At 33.7% G+C, this 17,204-nt stretch overlaps 1 long non-coding RNA gene across 1 annotated transcript; it reads left to right on the plus strand.

Moving 5' to 3' along the window:
* Window positions 1-6,611: 6,611 nt before the first annotated feature.
* Window positions 6,612-9,059, plus strand: LOC136030468 (uncharacterized). Its single transcript, XR_010618284.1, has 2 exons — window positions 6,612-7,798; window positions 8,601-9,059. It is a non-coding gene; the product is annotated as an uncharacterized LOC136030468 (long non-coding RNA).
* The last annotated feature ends 8,145 nt before the right edge of the window (window positions 9,060-17,204 follow it).

Raw genomic sequence — 17,204 nt, forward strand, 5'->3', positions numbered from 1 at the left:
CGTTCATGCATCGGAAATGAAAGAATTCGCCAAACAGCTTCATTACTGCTTATGTATCTTCCAGCCTGATATTGTACGATTTCGTCGAAATCTTTGATTTCGGGCTGCAATCCAAAAACTGCCATGTCACTGCCTTTGTTGACGTATTTACATATGTATTTGATTGCCTTTACGGAGTTACAGTATTCAACGTTTATGTGTGCATTAAATGTTTTTGATAATAATGGGGAATATGGAACAACCCACTGGTTATCTACTTCGATGGTGGTACCGTTGCCATTGTAGGTTCTTCAGTCATTTTACAATTAGAAATTTCTCTTTCAACGGTCTTCTTACAATTAAAAATTTGTTTTTTAACGATATTCTTAAATACCTGTGTCCTGGTCGTCATTTATATTCCCTGTGTCCCGGTCGTCATTTGTGTCCCGGTATCCCAGTCTGTAATTTCTCTTTGAGTGTCCCGGTCGTTATTTATGTTCCCTCTGTCCCGGTCGTCATTTCTGTCCCGGTCTGTAATTTCTCTTTGAGTGTTTTTTCTTTTTAGTATTTTATAGTTTTTTACATTTTTTCTTTTTTCACTTTTCTTTTTCTTCTTTATTTTTCAGCTTCACTATGAAATACATATCGCCGAACCTTTGTTTTTTTTAACTAAAATCTGGTAGGCATTGATGACCTTATCCAAGTCAAAATCCCAAACCCAATCATCAACGCTATCATTTTCAGTTTTGATATGTTTTGACTCTCGTTATCCAGGTGGATCTTCATCTAACTGCGCGGTTTTGCGTTCTTTAGCCTCAAGCCTGTTTCCTTGCTGTTCTTTTGATTCCTCGGCACGCTTTCTTTTCTGACTTTCTCTATCAGCAGCAAGTTTTTTGGCATAGACTCTTTGAGCATCTTCATCGGCTTTTGCCATTGTAAGTTCATCAGTCATTTTAAACTTAAACATTAATAGATTTCTACGTGAACATATATGTCTTAAATATCTTTAATGACGTCACCGTCATAGCAAAAATGACGACAACTAACTTCATGACGTCAGTCGAAACAGAAACATGACGTCACCTGTTAGACAGACACACAGACAGACAACTTATTTTTATATATATAGATACTAGCTGTTGGGGTGGAGCTTCGTGCCACCCAAATACCTAGACACAAAGCCTTATGTACTTATAATGACGTCATATGCAAACGCTCTTTTTACAAACAAACAAAACATGCATACACACAACTCGTTTTTATATAGATAGATAGATAGATAGATACAATACAAATTAACTGCGTAAAACTTGCGAATATACAACATTCTTCGCTGTCAAAGTGTCGCTGCATATAAAATAGATTGTCAGGTTTACCGACCCTCGAACATGCACCGTACAATTGTCAATGGGAAAACAATCAGTATTAAGATCTATACCACATTTTTCTAATGATTGACCTTGAGCTTTGTTGATGGTGATTGCAAATGCTAATCGAATTGGGAATTGCAATCTTTTAAATTGAAAAGGCAGATCCGTTGAATCATGGGAATGCGAGGAATAAGAACAGCCTCACCCTCAAAAGGCCCTGTCAAGATTGTGGCCTCTATTACGTTTTCCATATTTTTTTTTTACGGCGAGTCGCGTGCCATTGCAAAGCTTTGGTGGGTTGATATTTCTTAACAGTATTATTGGTACGCCTATTTTTAGTTGTAGCATGTGTGGTGGGAACCATGAAAGATCCACGGAATATAAAATTCATATGGATAATTAACCGCCTCATTTGGTTCCAAAACTGTGTCGACTGACTTGTAAAGGACTGCCTGGTCTCGAATCTTGGTTAAAACAATATTGTTGATTTCGTGGACTTCTATATTTTTGGGTTCAAGAATCGCTCTTTCACTTAGCCATTTATTATTTTTATAATTGTTTAGAATATTCGGAAATACTTTTTTAATCAATTCGTTTTTGGACGTCACTAAATTACAGAATCCAGCCGGTAGTTGTATACTTCTCGAAATTTAGTCTACTGGGAGTGTTGATTAGGGGTGAACGGTGTAGAGTCTTCCTATCGTGGTATCTTTGAATATGGTAGGTTGGCCGTCGACTGACTTACCTGTTTTTGACGTTCAAATACTTTATTTTTAGTATTCCACGTGTAATACGAAGGCACTTCAGTATACAACAGTTTTTTTGCAAAAGAATCATTTTTGCATAGCGGAAAGAAAGCAGTTAACTTTGTATCCGGTGGATTCAGGGCTCTTTGTTGCACGTTGGTTTCCGAGAAATAAACACGTGGACCATTCTGTAAATGTACCGCTAAGTGAACAACAGCTGGACTACGTTCATGTATTGGAAATGAAAGAATTCGCCAAACAGCTTCATTACTACTTATGTATCTTCCAGGCTGATATTGTACGATTTCGTCGATATCTTTGATTTCGGACTGCAAGCCATAAACTGCCATGTCACTGCCTTTGTTGACGTATTTCCATATGTATTTGATTGCCCTTACGGAATTACAGTATTCAACGTTTATGTGTGCATTAAATGTTTTTGATAATAATGGGGAATATGGAACAACCCACTGGTTATCTACTTCGATGGTGGTACCATTACGCTTCTTTATTATTGCTGTTTTATCGCCATCTTCAGTAGATCTTCTTCTATATTGTGGGTAACCTTCATTGCCAGTAATTGTGTATGGTGCTAAAAGTCGAGGATATTGCTTTGTGCACCTTCCTTTGGCAATGCATGGTGAATTTTCGTTCAGTGCACCGCAAGGTCCATGTATCATATTTTTTACAACAATATCATATAACCCCTTATCGACATTTTCATCAGGTATTTCAGTGGAAATCACATCATCAATTTCGTTAGAAATAATTTTATAATGTAGCCAGATTAGTATATGTGCGTGTGGCAATCCTCGTTTTTGCCATTCCACTGAGTACCTCCAGGATCGCACTGACCCAGGCTGCTCTTGTGATTCCTCGGCACGCTTTCTTTCGGTGATTTCTCTTTGAGACGCAAGCCTAATTTCACGCTGTTGTTGTGATTCCTCGGCACACCTTCTTTTCTTACTTTCTCTATCAGCCGCAAGCCTGTTTTCTTGCTGTTCTTGTGATTCCTCGGCAAGCCTTCTTTTTTCACTTTCTCTTTTAGCAGCAAGTCTGGTTTCTCTTTGCTCTGGTAGTTCCTCGGCATGCTTTCTGTTCTTACTTTCTCTATCAGCCGCAAGCCTGTTCTCTTGCTTGTGATTCCTCGGCACGCTTTCTTTTCTTACTTTCTCTATCAGCAGCAAGTTTTTTGGCATAGACTCTTTGAGCAGCTTCCTCGGCTGTTGCCATCGTTGGTTCTTCAGTCATTTTAAAATTAAACATTTTTCCGTGAACCAATGTCTTAAATACCTTTAATGACGTCATCGTCATAACAAACATGACGACAACTAACTTGATGACGACATGACATGATGGCATGACGTCACTCGACAGACACACAGACAACTTATTTTTATATATATAGATAGATACGTAAGTTGACAAACATGACGTCAGTCGACACACAAACATGACGTCAGTAGACAGACACACAGACAAACAACTTATTTTTATATATCTACTAGCTGTAGGGGTGGCGCTTCGTGCCACTCCAACACCTAGTTGGAGGGGCGCTTCGCGCCCCCAAGGCCCCCCCCCCCGCGTGCGTAAGTCGTTACGTGCCATATTAGTTACGCGCCATTGTAGTTGTGTCCCTGTGTCCCACCTGTGAATATATATATACATATATATATATATATATATATATATATATATATATATATATATATATATATATATATATATATATATATATATATATATATATATATATATATATCTATATATATTAAAATAAGTTGTCTGTCTGTGTGTCTGTCTGTCTGTCAGGTGACGTCATGTTTCTGCGTTGACTGACGTCATCAAGTTAGTTGTCGTCATTTTTTCTACGACGGTGACGTCATTAACGGTATTTAACGGTAATTGTAAAATGACTGAAGAACCTACAATGGCAACAGCCGAGGAAGCTGCTCAAAGAGTTTATGCCAAAAAACTTGCTGCTGATAGAGAAAGTAAGAAAAGAAAGCGTTCCGAGGAATCACAAGAACAGCAAGAAAACAGGCTTGCGGCTAAAGAACGCAAAACCGCGCAGTTAGATGAAAATCCACCTGGACAGCGAGAGTCAAAACATATCAAAACTGGAAATGATAGCGATGATGATTGGGTTTGGGATTTTGACTTGGATAAGGTCATCAATGCCTACCAGATTTAAGTTAAAAAAACAAAGGTTCGTCGATATGTACTTCATAGTGACGCTGAAAAATAAAGAAGAAAAAGAAAACTGAAAAAAGAAAAAAGGTAAAAAACTAGAAAAAAACTAAAAAAAAAAAACACTCAAAGAGAAATTACAGACCGGGACACAAATGACGACCGAGACAGAGGGAATATAAATGACGACCGGGACACAGGGACACAACTACAACGGGACGCCGGGGGCAGGCAGGATATATAAATGACGACCGGGACACAGGGATTGTTCGAATAGAAATTACAGACTGGGACACCGGGACACAAATGACGACCGGGACACCGGGACACAGGGAATATAAATGACGACCGGGACACTCAAAGAGAAATTACAAACTGGGACACCGGGACACAAATGACGACCGGGACACAGGGAATATAAATGACGACCAGGACAGAGGGACACATCATTAGAATTATGAGGTATAGATCTGAATACGGATTGTTTTTCCAATGGACAATTATATGTTGCATGTTCAAGAGTCAGTAAACCAGACGATCTATTTATATGCACAGACAATGGGACAGCGAAGAGTGTTGTATATTCGCATGTTTTACGTAGTTAAAAACATATATTTATATCTATCTCTATTCATAGATGGGACACAGGGACACAACTACAATGGCGCGTAACTAATATGGCGCGTAACGACTTACGCGCGCGGGGGGGTGCGAAGCGCCCCACCAACTAGGTGTTGGGGTGGCGCGAAACGCCACCCCAACAGCTAGTATATATATATATATATATATATATATATATATAATATATATATATATATATATATATATATATATATATATATATATATATATATATATATCTATATATATAAAAATAAGTTGTCTGTGATGGATGGATGGGTCAGGTGACGTCACCTGAAAAAACTGGATCAGGTGACGTCAAAACTGAAAAAACTAAAAAAGGCAAAAACTACAAAAAAACTAAAAACTAATAAAAAAAAATAAAAAGCTAAAAAACTAAAAAAAACTAAAAAAGGCAAAAACTACAAAAAAAACTAAAAACTAATAAAAAAGCTAAAAAAACTAAAAAAACTAAAAAAAGGCAAAAACTACAAAAAAAACTAAAAACTAATAAAAAAAAATAAAAAAGCTAAAAAACTAAAAAAACTAAAAAAACTAAAAAAAAGATAAAAACTAAAAAAACTAAAAAACTAAAAAAAAAGGAAAAAACTGAAAAATAAGCTAAAATAAAGGTAAAAACCAATAAAAAACTAAAAAAAAAGCTGAAAAAACTAAAAAAAGGCAAAAACTACAAAAAAAACTAAAAACTAATAAAAAAAGTAAAAAAGCTAAAAAACTAAAAAAAACTAAAAAAAACTAAAAAAAGGTAAAAAACTAAAAAAAATAAAAAATAAAAAAAAACTAAAAAAAAGGAAAAAACTGAAAAATAAGCCAAAATAAAGGTAAAAACCAATAAAAAACTAAAAAGAAAAAAGGAAAAAACTAAAAAAAATTTTCATCTAAAAAACTAAAAAAAACTAAAAAAGGTAAAAACTAAAAGAACTAAAAAAGAAAAAAATAAATGACGAAACTCAAAGAGAAAGCGACCAGGACAAAAGGAATGTTCGATTAGCAATCAACAAAGCACCGGGACACAGGGAGTATAAATGACGACCAGGGCATAAGTAAAAAAAAAAAAAAACTATCTATATATATAAAAATAAGTTGTCTGTGGATCTGTGGATCGTGGATCAGGTGACGTCACCTGAAAAAACTGGATCAGGTGACGTCAAAACTGAAAAAACTAAAAAAAGGCAAAAACTACAAAAAAAACTAAAAACTAATAAAAAAAAATACACCGGGATACAAATGACGACCGGGACACAGGGAATATAAATGACGACCGGGACACAGGGACACAACTACAACGGGGACACCGGGGGAAACAGGGGGATATAAATGACGACCGGGACAAAAAAACTAAAAAGAAAAAAAAAAATAAAAACTAATAAAAAAACTAAAAAATCTAAAAATCTAAATAAGCTAAAAAAGAAAAAAAAGGAAAATAATAAAGGAGAAAAACAAAACTAAAAAACGAATGTATATACAGACCGGGACACCGGGATACAAATGACGACCGGGACACAGGGAATATAAATGACGACCGGGACACAGGGACACAACTACAACGGGGACACCGGGGGAAACAGGGGGATATATATATATATATATATATATATATATATATATATATATATATATATATATATATATATATATATATATATATATATCTATATTCACAGGTGGGACATAGGGACACAACTACAATGGCGCGTAACTATTATGGCGCGTAACGACTTACGCGCGCGGGGGGGCTTGGGGGGGGGGCGCGAAGCGCCCCCACCAACTAGGTGTTGGGGTGGCGCGAAGCGCCACCCCAACAGCTAGTATATATATAAAAATAAGTTGTCTGACCGTTACGCCAGATTATATCTTCAATATGTATAAAAGAAAACAAACTAGAATGTAAAAACTGGAAATTGCATAAATATTTCGAAATATTTTGACAATAGATTAAATTCGAAAAAAGAAAAATGGTAAAAAACTAAAAAAAAAACTAAAAAGAAAAAACTAAAAAAAAAAATAGAAAAATTAAAAAAAGAAAAAACCTAAAAAGAAAAAACGTACAAAAATAAAAAAGATAAAAAACTAAAAAAAAACAAAAAAAGCTAAAAAACTAAAAAAAGAAAAAACTAAAAAAAACTGGGAATTGCACAAATATTTCAATATATTTTGACAATAGATTAAAGTAATTCGAAAACCTTAAAACAGATACCCCAAATTTTAAGGTTTATTATAAATTGTTGGAGCTTTAGCTTGCTTGGCACGTAAAGATTTTTCCAAGTGTCAATGTTAGAATGAACATTGACAAATTGAAGAAAACAAATCAATAAAAAGAAGAAACTTAAAAAAGAAAAACTAAAAAAGAAAAACTAAGAAAAGAAAAAACTAAAAAAGAAAAAAAACTGAAATGAAACTGTATCTATATATCTATATAAATGACGACCAGGACACTCAAAGAGAAATTACAGACTTGGATACCGGGACACAAATGACGACCGGGACACAGGGAATATAAATGACGACCTGGACACAGGGACACAACTACAACGGGGACGCCAGGGTTACAGGGGGATATATAAATGACGACGGGGACACAGGGAATGTTCGATTAGCAATCATCATCAACAAAGCTCAAGGGCAATCGTTAGAAAAATGCGGTATAGATATGAATACGGATTGTTTTCCCATGGACAATTATTATGTTGCATGTTCAAGAGTTGGTAAACCTGACAATCTATTTATATGGACACACAATAGGACAGCAAAGAATGTTGTATATTCGCAAGTTTTACGTAGTTAAATATATATATATCTATATATATAAAAATAAGTTGTCTGTGGATCTGTGGATCTGTGGATCAGGTGACGTAAAAAACGTAAAAAAAGGTAAAAAACTAAAAAAAAAAACTGAAAAAACTAAAAAAAGGCAAAAACTACAAAAAAAACTAAAAACTAATAAAAAAAAATAAAAAAGCTAAAAAACTAAAAAAACTAAAAAACTAAAAAACTAAAAACTAAAAAAAACCTAAGCTAAAAACTAAAAAAAAAAACTTAAAAAAAAGGAAAAAACTGAAAAATAGAAGAGAAAAAGAAAACTAATAAAATTAATAAAAATAAAAAAAAATAAAAAAGATAAAAACTAAAAAAGTAAAAAGAAAAAACGAAAAAAAACTGAAAAAGCTAAAAAAAGGTAAAAACCAATAAAAAACTAAAAAGAAAAAAAGGAAAAAAACTAAAAAAATTTTCATCTAAAAAACTAAAAAAAACTAAAAAAGGTAAAAACTAAAAGAACTAAAAAAGAAAAAAAAAACTAAAAAAAGGAAAAAAACTGAAAAATAAAGGAGAAAAAGAAAACTAAAAAATATAAATAAAAATAAAAAAAATTAAAAAGATAAAAACTTCAAAAAAAAACTAAAAAGAAAAAATAAAAAAGCTAAAAAACCTAAAAAAAGGTCAAAACCAATAAAAAAAAAACTAAAAGGAAAAAAAGGAAAAAATTAAAAATTTATTTCATCATATACCAATTCAAAAACGAATGTATACCGGGATGACGACCGGGACACAGGGAATATAAATGACGACCGGGGCGCAGGGCTACAACTACAACGGTGACGCCGAAAAATAAGTTATGTCTGTCTATGGATCTGTGGATCTGTGGATCAGGTGACGTAAAAAAACGTAAAAAAAGGTAAAAAACTAAAAACTAAAAAAAAAACTGAAAAAACTAAAAAAAGGCAAAAACTACAAAAAAAACTAAAAACTAATAAAAAAAATAAAAAAGCTAAAAAACTAAAAAAACTAAAAAAACTAAAAAACTAAAAACTAAAAAAAAAACTAAACTAAAAACTAAAAAAAAACTTAAAAAAAAGGAAAAAACTGAAAAATAGAAGAGAAAAAGAAAACTAATAAAATTAATAAAAATAAAAAAAATAAAAAAGATAAAAACTAAAAAAGTAAAAAGAAAAAACGAAAAAAAACTGAAAAAGCTAAAAAAAAGGTAAAAACCAATAAAAAACTAAAAAGAAAAAAAGGAAAAAAACTAAAAAAATTTTCATCTAAAAAACTAAAAAAAAACTAAAAAAGGTAAAAACTAAAAGAACTAAAAAAGAAAAAAAAACTAAAAAAAGGAAAAAAACTGAAAAATAAAGGAGAAAAAGAAAACTAAAAAAATATAAATAAAAATAAAAAAAATTAAAAAGATAAAAACTTCAAAAAAAACTAAAAAGAAAAAATAAAAAAGCTAAAAAACCTAAAAAAAGGTCAAAACCAATAAAAAAAACTAAAAGGAAAAAAAGGGAAAAAATTAAAAATTTATTTCATCATATACCAATTCAAAAACGAATGTATACCGGGATGACGACCGGGACACAGGGAATATAAATGACGACCGGGACGCAGGGCTACAACTACAACGGTGACGCCGGGGGCACAGGGGGGACATAAATGACGACGGGGACACAGGCAATGTTCGATTAGCAATCACCATCAACAAAGCTCAAGGGGCAACAAAGCTCACCATCAAACAAAGACGAACGGGACGCTCAAAGAGAAATTACAGACTGGAACACTGGGACACAAATGACGACCGGGATACTGGGAATATAAATGACGACCGGGACACAGGGAATGTTCAATTAGCAATCACCATCAACAAAGCTCAAGGGCAATCATTAGAATCATGAGGTATAGGTCTGAATATGGATTGTTTTTCCCATGGACAATTATATGTTGCATGTTCAAGAGTCGGTAAACCTGACAATCTAAATAAATGACGACACTCAAAGAGAAAGCGACCGGGACAAAAGGAATGTTCGATTAGCAATCAACAAAGCACCGGGACACAGGGAGTATAAATGACGACCAGGACATAAGTAAAAAAAAAACTAAAAAAACTAAAAAAAAGGTAAAAACTACAAAAAAACTAAAAAGAAAAAAATATATAAAATACGATGGATATATAAATGACGATGGCGACTCAGGGAATGGTCGATTAGCAATCACCATCAACAAAGCTCAAGGGCAATCATTAGAATCATGAGGTATAGATCTGAATACGGATTGTTTTCCCATGGACCATTATATGTTGCATGTTCAAGAGTCGGTATACCTGACAATCTATTTATATGCACAGACAATGGGACAGCAAAGAATGTTGTATATTCGCAAGTTTTACGTAGTTAAAAACATATATATATATATATATATATGGATAATGACGTCAGTCGACAAACATGATGTCAGTCGACACACAAACATGACGTCACTCGAAACACACACACACACAGACAACTAATTTTTATATATATAGATAGAAGACATATATCTATCTTTCTATCTGTATATATAAAAATAAGTTGTCTGTGTGTGTGTGTCTGTCGAGTGACGTCATGTTTTTGTGTCGACTGACGTCATGTTTTCGACTGACGAAATTACAGACCGGGACATCGGGACACAAATGACGACCGGGACACCGGCAAATAGGGAATATAAATGACGACCGGGACACTCAAAGAGAAAGCGACCGGGACACAAGGAATGTTCGATTAGCAATCATCATCAACAAAGCACCGGGACACAAATGACGACCGGGACACAGGGAGTATAAATGACGACCAGGACATAAGTAAAAAAAACTAAAAAAACTAAAAAAAGGTAAAAACTACAAAAAAACTAAAAAGAAAAAAACAAACTAAAAACTAATAAAAAACTAAAAAAGCTAAAAAACTAAAAAAACTAAAAAAGAAAAATGGGAAATAAGACAGGACTTCTGAATCCCAAAAAAGATTCTTGAATTCTTAACTTGGTCCACAGATGCTTGAGAACTTGAGTGTTGGTATTGGAAATGATATGTAGATGATCTGAAAATTTCATGAGCTGAATAAGTTCGCGCAACCCCAACAGCTAGTATAGATATATAAGGTGGCTGGTCTATAAACACAAATACAAGGGGTCCTTTTGCCTCTCTTGTGATCTAGCTGTCTCACTTTTTCCTACTTAAATAAGGAGTAAAACCAGCGATGCAAAACTACCATCCCAAACTAAAAGTAATAAGGAGGATATCAACAGGAATTTAATAAATGAGTCTCTTTCTCAGGATTTCAGTTATCACTTCAAAAATCTTTTCCGTCTTGGGAAATAAGACGGGAATTCTGAATACCAAAAAGATTCTTGAATTCTTAACTTGGACCACAGATGCTTGAGAACTTGAGTGTTGGTATTGGATATGATATGTAGACTGATTTCACGAGCTGAATAATAATCACGAGATAGATGAGAAAGGTGAATCCCTCAAAGAGCTCCGGGTGTCAGTTTGAATCACATGACAGCCAAAGTTAATGAAGAAAAGGAGATAAAAGTCTGATTATTTTCCTTTAATTAAGATTATCATCTTCACAATTAAATATAATTTTAATTCATATTTTTATCTCTTTGAGGTCAGGTTTTAGGCCTTTAATTAAGTGTCACATTGTTTGAAGACACCCATTGAGTTTTCGGAGTTTTCTTCGAGTTGGTTCAAAGGTACCCTTTTTTTAAGGCTTATAAGTTTGTTAATAAAATTCTCGATATTAAGTAGTTTTAAAATTGTTCTCTTTTTGCCCATTTTTCTTAATTTCATCTTAATTGTTTTTCTATGTTTGTTTCTCTTTTGTGGTGTTTTCTTTTGTTGAGTAAGTGATGTTGTATTTCTGTTTCCGTCTTACAACTTTCTTCCCAGTCATTGAGCCTCAGGGGAACCTTGGTATAGTCTGTATCTTTATATATTTAAGTTTGTTTAAGTTAACAACCTGAATAATTGACTGATAGACAGTTTAAGTGGGGTCCCTTAAGGGAAATAAGTAATTCCCCAGTAAACTCTAATCAAGGAACGAGGTCCGTAGAATTAACGTTGAAGATAAATTTTTAGCATTAAGGATAGTTATGCAACAATCCAAATGATTAAAGTAGTATTCTAGAATCCTGCAGTAGTGTACTTTAGTGGTATTAAATATAAAAAAACTAGTTTTTTTTAACTGAAAGTAAGGAGTGACATTAAAACTTAAAACAAACAGAAATTACTCCGTATAATGAAATGGATGATCCCTTCCGCAATCCCTCGCTCTTTACGCTAAAGTTTTTAATTATTTTAAAAAATTAGAATTGTGGCAAAGAGTCAAACTTTAGCGTAAAGAGCGAGGGATTGCGGAGGGAATCACCCCTTTCGTATACGGAGTAATATCTGTTCTTTTTCAGTTTTAATGTCGCTCCTTACTTTCAGTTAAAAAAAGCTATTTTTTTTTTTAGTTTAATTTCTGAACGTTTGAACAAATGCATGATGGATTTTGGCTTTCCGCACATAAATTATTAAAATGAAATTTGCATACTAATTCTTTTTTTGGCTAAATGGTTTTCTCTAAATTTTGATCAGACGATTTTGAGAAATAAGGAGTGGGGAAGGAGGCATAGTTGCCCTCCAATTTTTCGGTTACTTAAAAAGGCAAATAGAGCTTTTAATTTTTAACGAACGTTTTTATTAGTAAAAAATATACGTAACTTAAGAATTGACTTACGTAACAAATTTTTATGATCTTATATTTTTGTTATGTATATGAGGGGGTTTGTCCCCTCGTTAATACCTCGATCTTTATTCTAAATCTTGTGTTTTGTCACAATTCTTTAAGAATGACCCCTGGATCAGAAAGGCCGTAGAATAAGTAGTTGAAATTGCTAAAAATGCTTCAGCATAAAGAGCGATTTATTTATCTCCTCCTAAATACCTCGCTCTTTATGCTAAAGTATTCTTAGAACCCCTAATATGCTTAACAATCTCTGTTCGTTTTACTTTCAATTGAAAAAACTTTTTCATGTTTATTTTTTCATTTTTTTTTTATAGTAATGCTAGAAAATCCTGCCCCCTTTTCATTGAGCTTCTCTTCCCCCATGACATATTCTTTCAAGGAAAGATCCTCCCACATAGCTCCCTTCCCTAAGCCCAACCCCCCAAACCAAAAGAATCCCCCTGAAAACGTCTGTACACTTCCCAATAACCATTACTGTATGTAAACATTGGTGGAAGTTTGTAACTTGCAGCCCCTCCCCCAGGGACTGTGGGGGAATAAGTCATCCCCAAAGACATAGTTATTATGATTTTCGACTATGCGGAACAAAATGGCTCTCAAAATTTTGATCCGTTGACTTTGGGGAAAAAATGAGCGTGGGAGGGGGCCTAGGTGCCCTCCAATATTTTTGGTCACTTAAAAAGGGCACTAGAACTTTTCATTTCCATTAGAATGAGCCCTCTTGCGACATTCTAGGACAACTTAGTCGATACGATGACCCCTGGGAAAAAAAAACAAAAACAAAATAAAAAAAACACGTGCCTGTGTTCTCGCGAAAAATACGAAATTCCACATTTTTGTAGATAGGAGCATGAAATTTTTGCTATAGGGTTCTCTGATACGCTGAAGGTGATGGTGCGACTTTCATTAAGATTCTTTGTCTTTTAGGGGGTGTATCCCCCTATTTTCCAAAGTATGGTAAATTTTCTCAGGCTCTTAACTTAATTTCTGGACGTTTTTTAATTAATGCATGTTTTGATCTTGGCTCTCTGCACATAAATAATTAAAACGAAATTTGCATATTAATTTTTTTTTCTAAATGGCTTTCTCATAGTTTTAATCGGAAGATTTTGAGAAAAAAGAGCGAGGGAGGAAGCCTAGTTGCCCTCCAATTTTTGATTACTTAAAAAGGCAACTAGAACTTTTAATTTTTTACGAACATTTTCATTAGTAAAAAATATACGTAATTTACGAATTAACTTACGTTACGAACTCCTTTATTCGTATGTTTTTATTGCGTATATGAGGGGGTTCACCCCTCGTCGATACCTCGCTCTTTACACTAAAGCTTAAATTTTGTCCCAGTTCCATAAGAATGACCCTCGAATCACAAAGTATAGAATGACCCTCGAATCACTATTTATAGAATAAATAGTTGAAATTACTAAAAATACTTTAGCGTAAAGAGTGAGGTATTATGAGGAGGTAAACCCCTCATATGTGTAATAATTTCTACTCGTTTTAAATTTTAATGCAGCTCCTCACTTTCAGTAGAAAAAACTTTTCATATTTATTTTTTCATTGTTTTTTAATTAATGCTAGGAAATCCTGCGCCCCCTTCATTGAAAGTCTCTTCCCCCATGAGAAGTTTTTCCGAGGAAAGATCCTCCCACATAGCCCCCCACCCGACCTCAACTCCCCCCCCAAATCAAAAAAATCCCCCTGAAAACGTCCGTACACTTCCCAGTAACCATTACTATATGTAAACACAGGTCAAAGGTTGTAACTTGCAACCCCTCCTACGGGGACTGTGGGGGAGTAAGTCGTCCCCAAAGACATCGTTATTAAGTTTTTCGACTATGCTGAATAAGAAGGCCATCTCAGAATTTAGATCTGGTGACTTTGCGGAAAAAATGAGCGTGGGAGGGGGCCTAGGTGCCCTCTAATTTTTTTGGTCACTTAAAAAGGGCACTAGAACTTTTATTTTCCGTTAGAATGAGCCCTCTCGCGACATTCTAGGACCACTGGGTCGATACAGTCACCCCTGAAAAAAAAACAAAAAAAAACAAAAAAACAAATAAACACGCATCCGTGATTTGTCCTCTGGCAAAAAATGCGAAATTCCACATTTTTGTAGATAGGAGCTTGAAACTTCTACTACAAGGTTCTCTGATACGCTGAATCTGATGGTGTGATTTTCGTTGAGATTGTATGACTTTTAGGGGGTGTTTTCTCCTATTCTCTATTATGAGGCAAATTTTCTTAGGTTCGTAACTTTTGATAGGTCAAACTAATTTTATACTAATTATAATCTTATAATAATCTTATAGTCAAACTAATCTATATTTGAAATCAGCATTAAAACGCGATTTTTTTTATGTAACTATTGGTATGAAAATTCCATTATTTAGAGTTTCGGTTACTATTGAGCCGGGTCGCTCCTTACTACAGTTCGTTACCACGAACTGTTTGACTAAAACTATGAAACTATGACTAATGTGAGTAATTCCGTGGGTAATGACTCTGCGTGGCTGTGATAATTAAAAGAGTGATATACACCATTTTATAACTTTTTATAACCAAAAACAGAAAAAAAGTTGTCAGCTGTGATCGCTCTGAAGGATGAAGCTAATGGACATAAACGGAACACATTTTAAAACCAAGTTTTTATGCTCTTTTCAGTGGTATAAATTAAATTCAAGTATTCCAAGCAAATTAAAAATTATTCCATTTTATGATGCATTTCTCTTTTTTCCTTAGCAAAAAGGGGACAGGTGCCAAGTCCTCCATTTTATAGCCCCATAACATTAACCCTATAAGTCTAAAGTGGAGTATGTCTCTTTTTATTTTTGCTACGATACGAGATAGGACAAATTTGACTCCACCATTCGATTCCTCGGGTTGAGTTTACGCACGACACATACATAGCTCATTTTTGACAAAAATGGCATATGTTGTCCTTTTATCAAAGCCGAGTGGGTAAGTGGAGACCTGTGATTTATTATTAAAGCGGCTTATCAAAATAAGGGTTGAAACGGAACCTAAGTTACTAAAATTTAATTTCTGTATATATTTCTGGGTATCCATAGGCATGACTGCTAAATTCCCAATAAGGGTACCTCAAAAAAAAAATTCGTAGACAAAAAAAAAAAAGAATTAAAAAACAGAACTGCTTAGAAAGAGTAGAAAAATTATGATTTAGGCAACCTTCTTTCCTGAGAATACTGGTCGTCATTGAAGGGCAAATAGCCTTATAAGACATGTTTTAATACTTCTTTCGTCTAAAGAATTTATATTTTGTTCTTAATGTCTCTTGAGTAATTGCAGTAGAAACTGAAATTAACACAAAGCCTGGCTTATCCACACGATTAAATTGAAATATAATTTTTCAAATAAAAATAAGAACAAGATTAGAAATTAGACCGTAGAGAAATTTTTCTGTATATAAGGAGGGTTCCCCCCTTAAACTAGAGCCCTTTACGATAAAGTTTAAAAGTGCTTTAGCGGGGGAATTTATGAGTGTAAAAATGCAGTTAATGGGCAATGCTGTCTTTTTTGCCAATTGCCCTGAAAAACCTTGGACTTTTGTCGCTTAAAGCAAATGCACATCTATAACATCTTTCATTCCATAATAATCGATAATCAACTCAGACATAAAAAAATTGAAGCTGAAAAAAAAAACTTTTAACCAACCTTTACTATTGAGAAGCAAATGAAAACAAATTAAAGCAAAAAAAGATAAAAATATTAATCGTTCAAAATAAAACAAATTCCTTGCAAAACCAAAATAAGAAGTTTTAAACTAAAATTCAAAGAAAGAAAAGTTGAAATTTCATTGTTTGATTTTCATCTAGATCGCACTTCGTTTTATTGGTGTTCTCTCCCTTCTTCAAAAACCAAATAAATCATGTGAGGTTTATTACTTTTGATGCTTATCTTTAAACTTAATAGCTTTTAAATATTATAAACATAATAAAACTTATTCTTCTCCATAATTCTTTTGATGCAAATATTATTATCAAAACTCTATTTTCTTAAATTAAGTTACTAGTAGCACGACTCACTCCTTACTTACACTTCATTACTACGAACTGTTTGACCTGAGAGCAGACAAGTGAGAATACAGTTTGATTTCTAAAAAATCCCTTGTTTCATTTTTCTATGGTGCTTCCAATTTATTATAACTTTACCACCTAATCACTTCAGCCTCCTGTTCAAACAAATGGAGATAGTTTATTTTTAGACGGAGAAAAATTATCCGGGATAAAATCTATTTGGAAACTACAGAGGTAAGGATAGATTAGATAACGGTCTGGATTACGTTTAAAATGTGACGAGATGAAATAGCTGCCTTTCAACGTCAAGCATTATTATCTTCAACGTCGCCAATCTTAGAATTTGTGGTGCCCAGGGCAATATTAACCTCCCCTTCCTATGAGAGCTTGTAAGTGATCAACGTAATATCCATCAAAACTAAATTTGGCAGCTCCTTTTCAGCCAAAATATCTAGGACAGCTTTCCCTAACCCCTCCCCCTTGAATAGCCATAGTCTTCAAGTTTTCTTTCGGTAGAAAATAATAGCGAAGCTGATGATAAAGGAATTAGGACGCATTTGAGTAGCTAAAACTTCAGCTTCTTAAAAAGAGAAAAAGTGGGACTATTCGTAGAAATCTTATAGCTTGATATCTTTAGTCCCCTTTGCTGATTAAACTTTTAAAAAAAAAGTTTTTTTTTAACCGACAGTAAGGTGGAGCGTT

Source organism: Artemia franciscana, chromosome 8, assembly GCF_032884065.1.
Source record: "Artemia franciscana chromosome 8, ASM3288406v1, whole genome shotgun sequence".
Classification (NCBI taxonomy): domain Eukaryota; kingdom Metazoa; phylum Arthropoda; class Branchiopoda; order Anostraca; family Artemiidae; genus Artemia; species Artemia franciscana.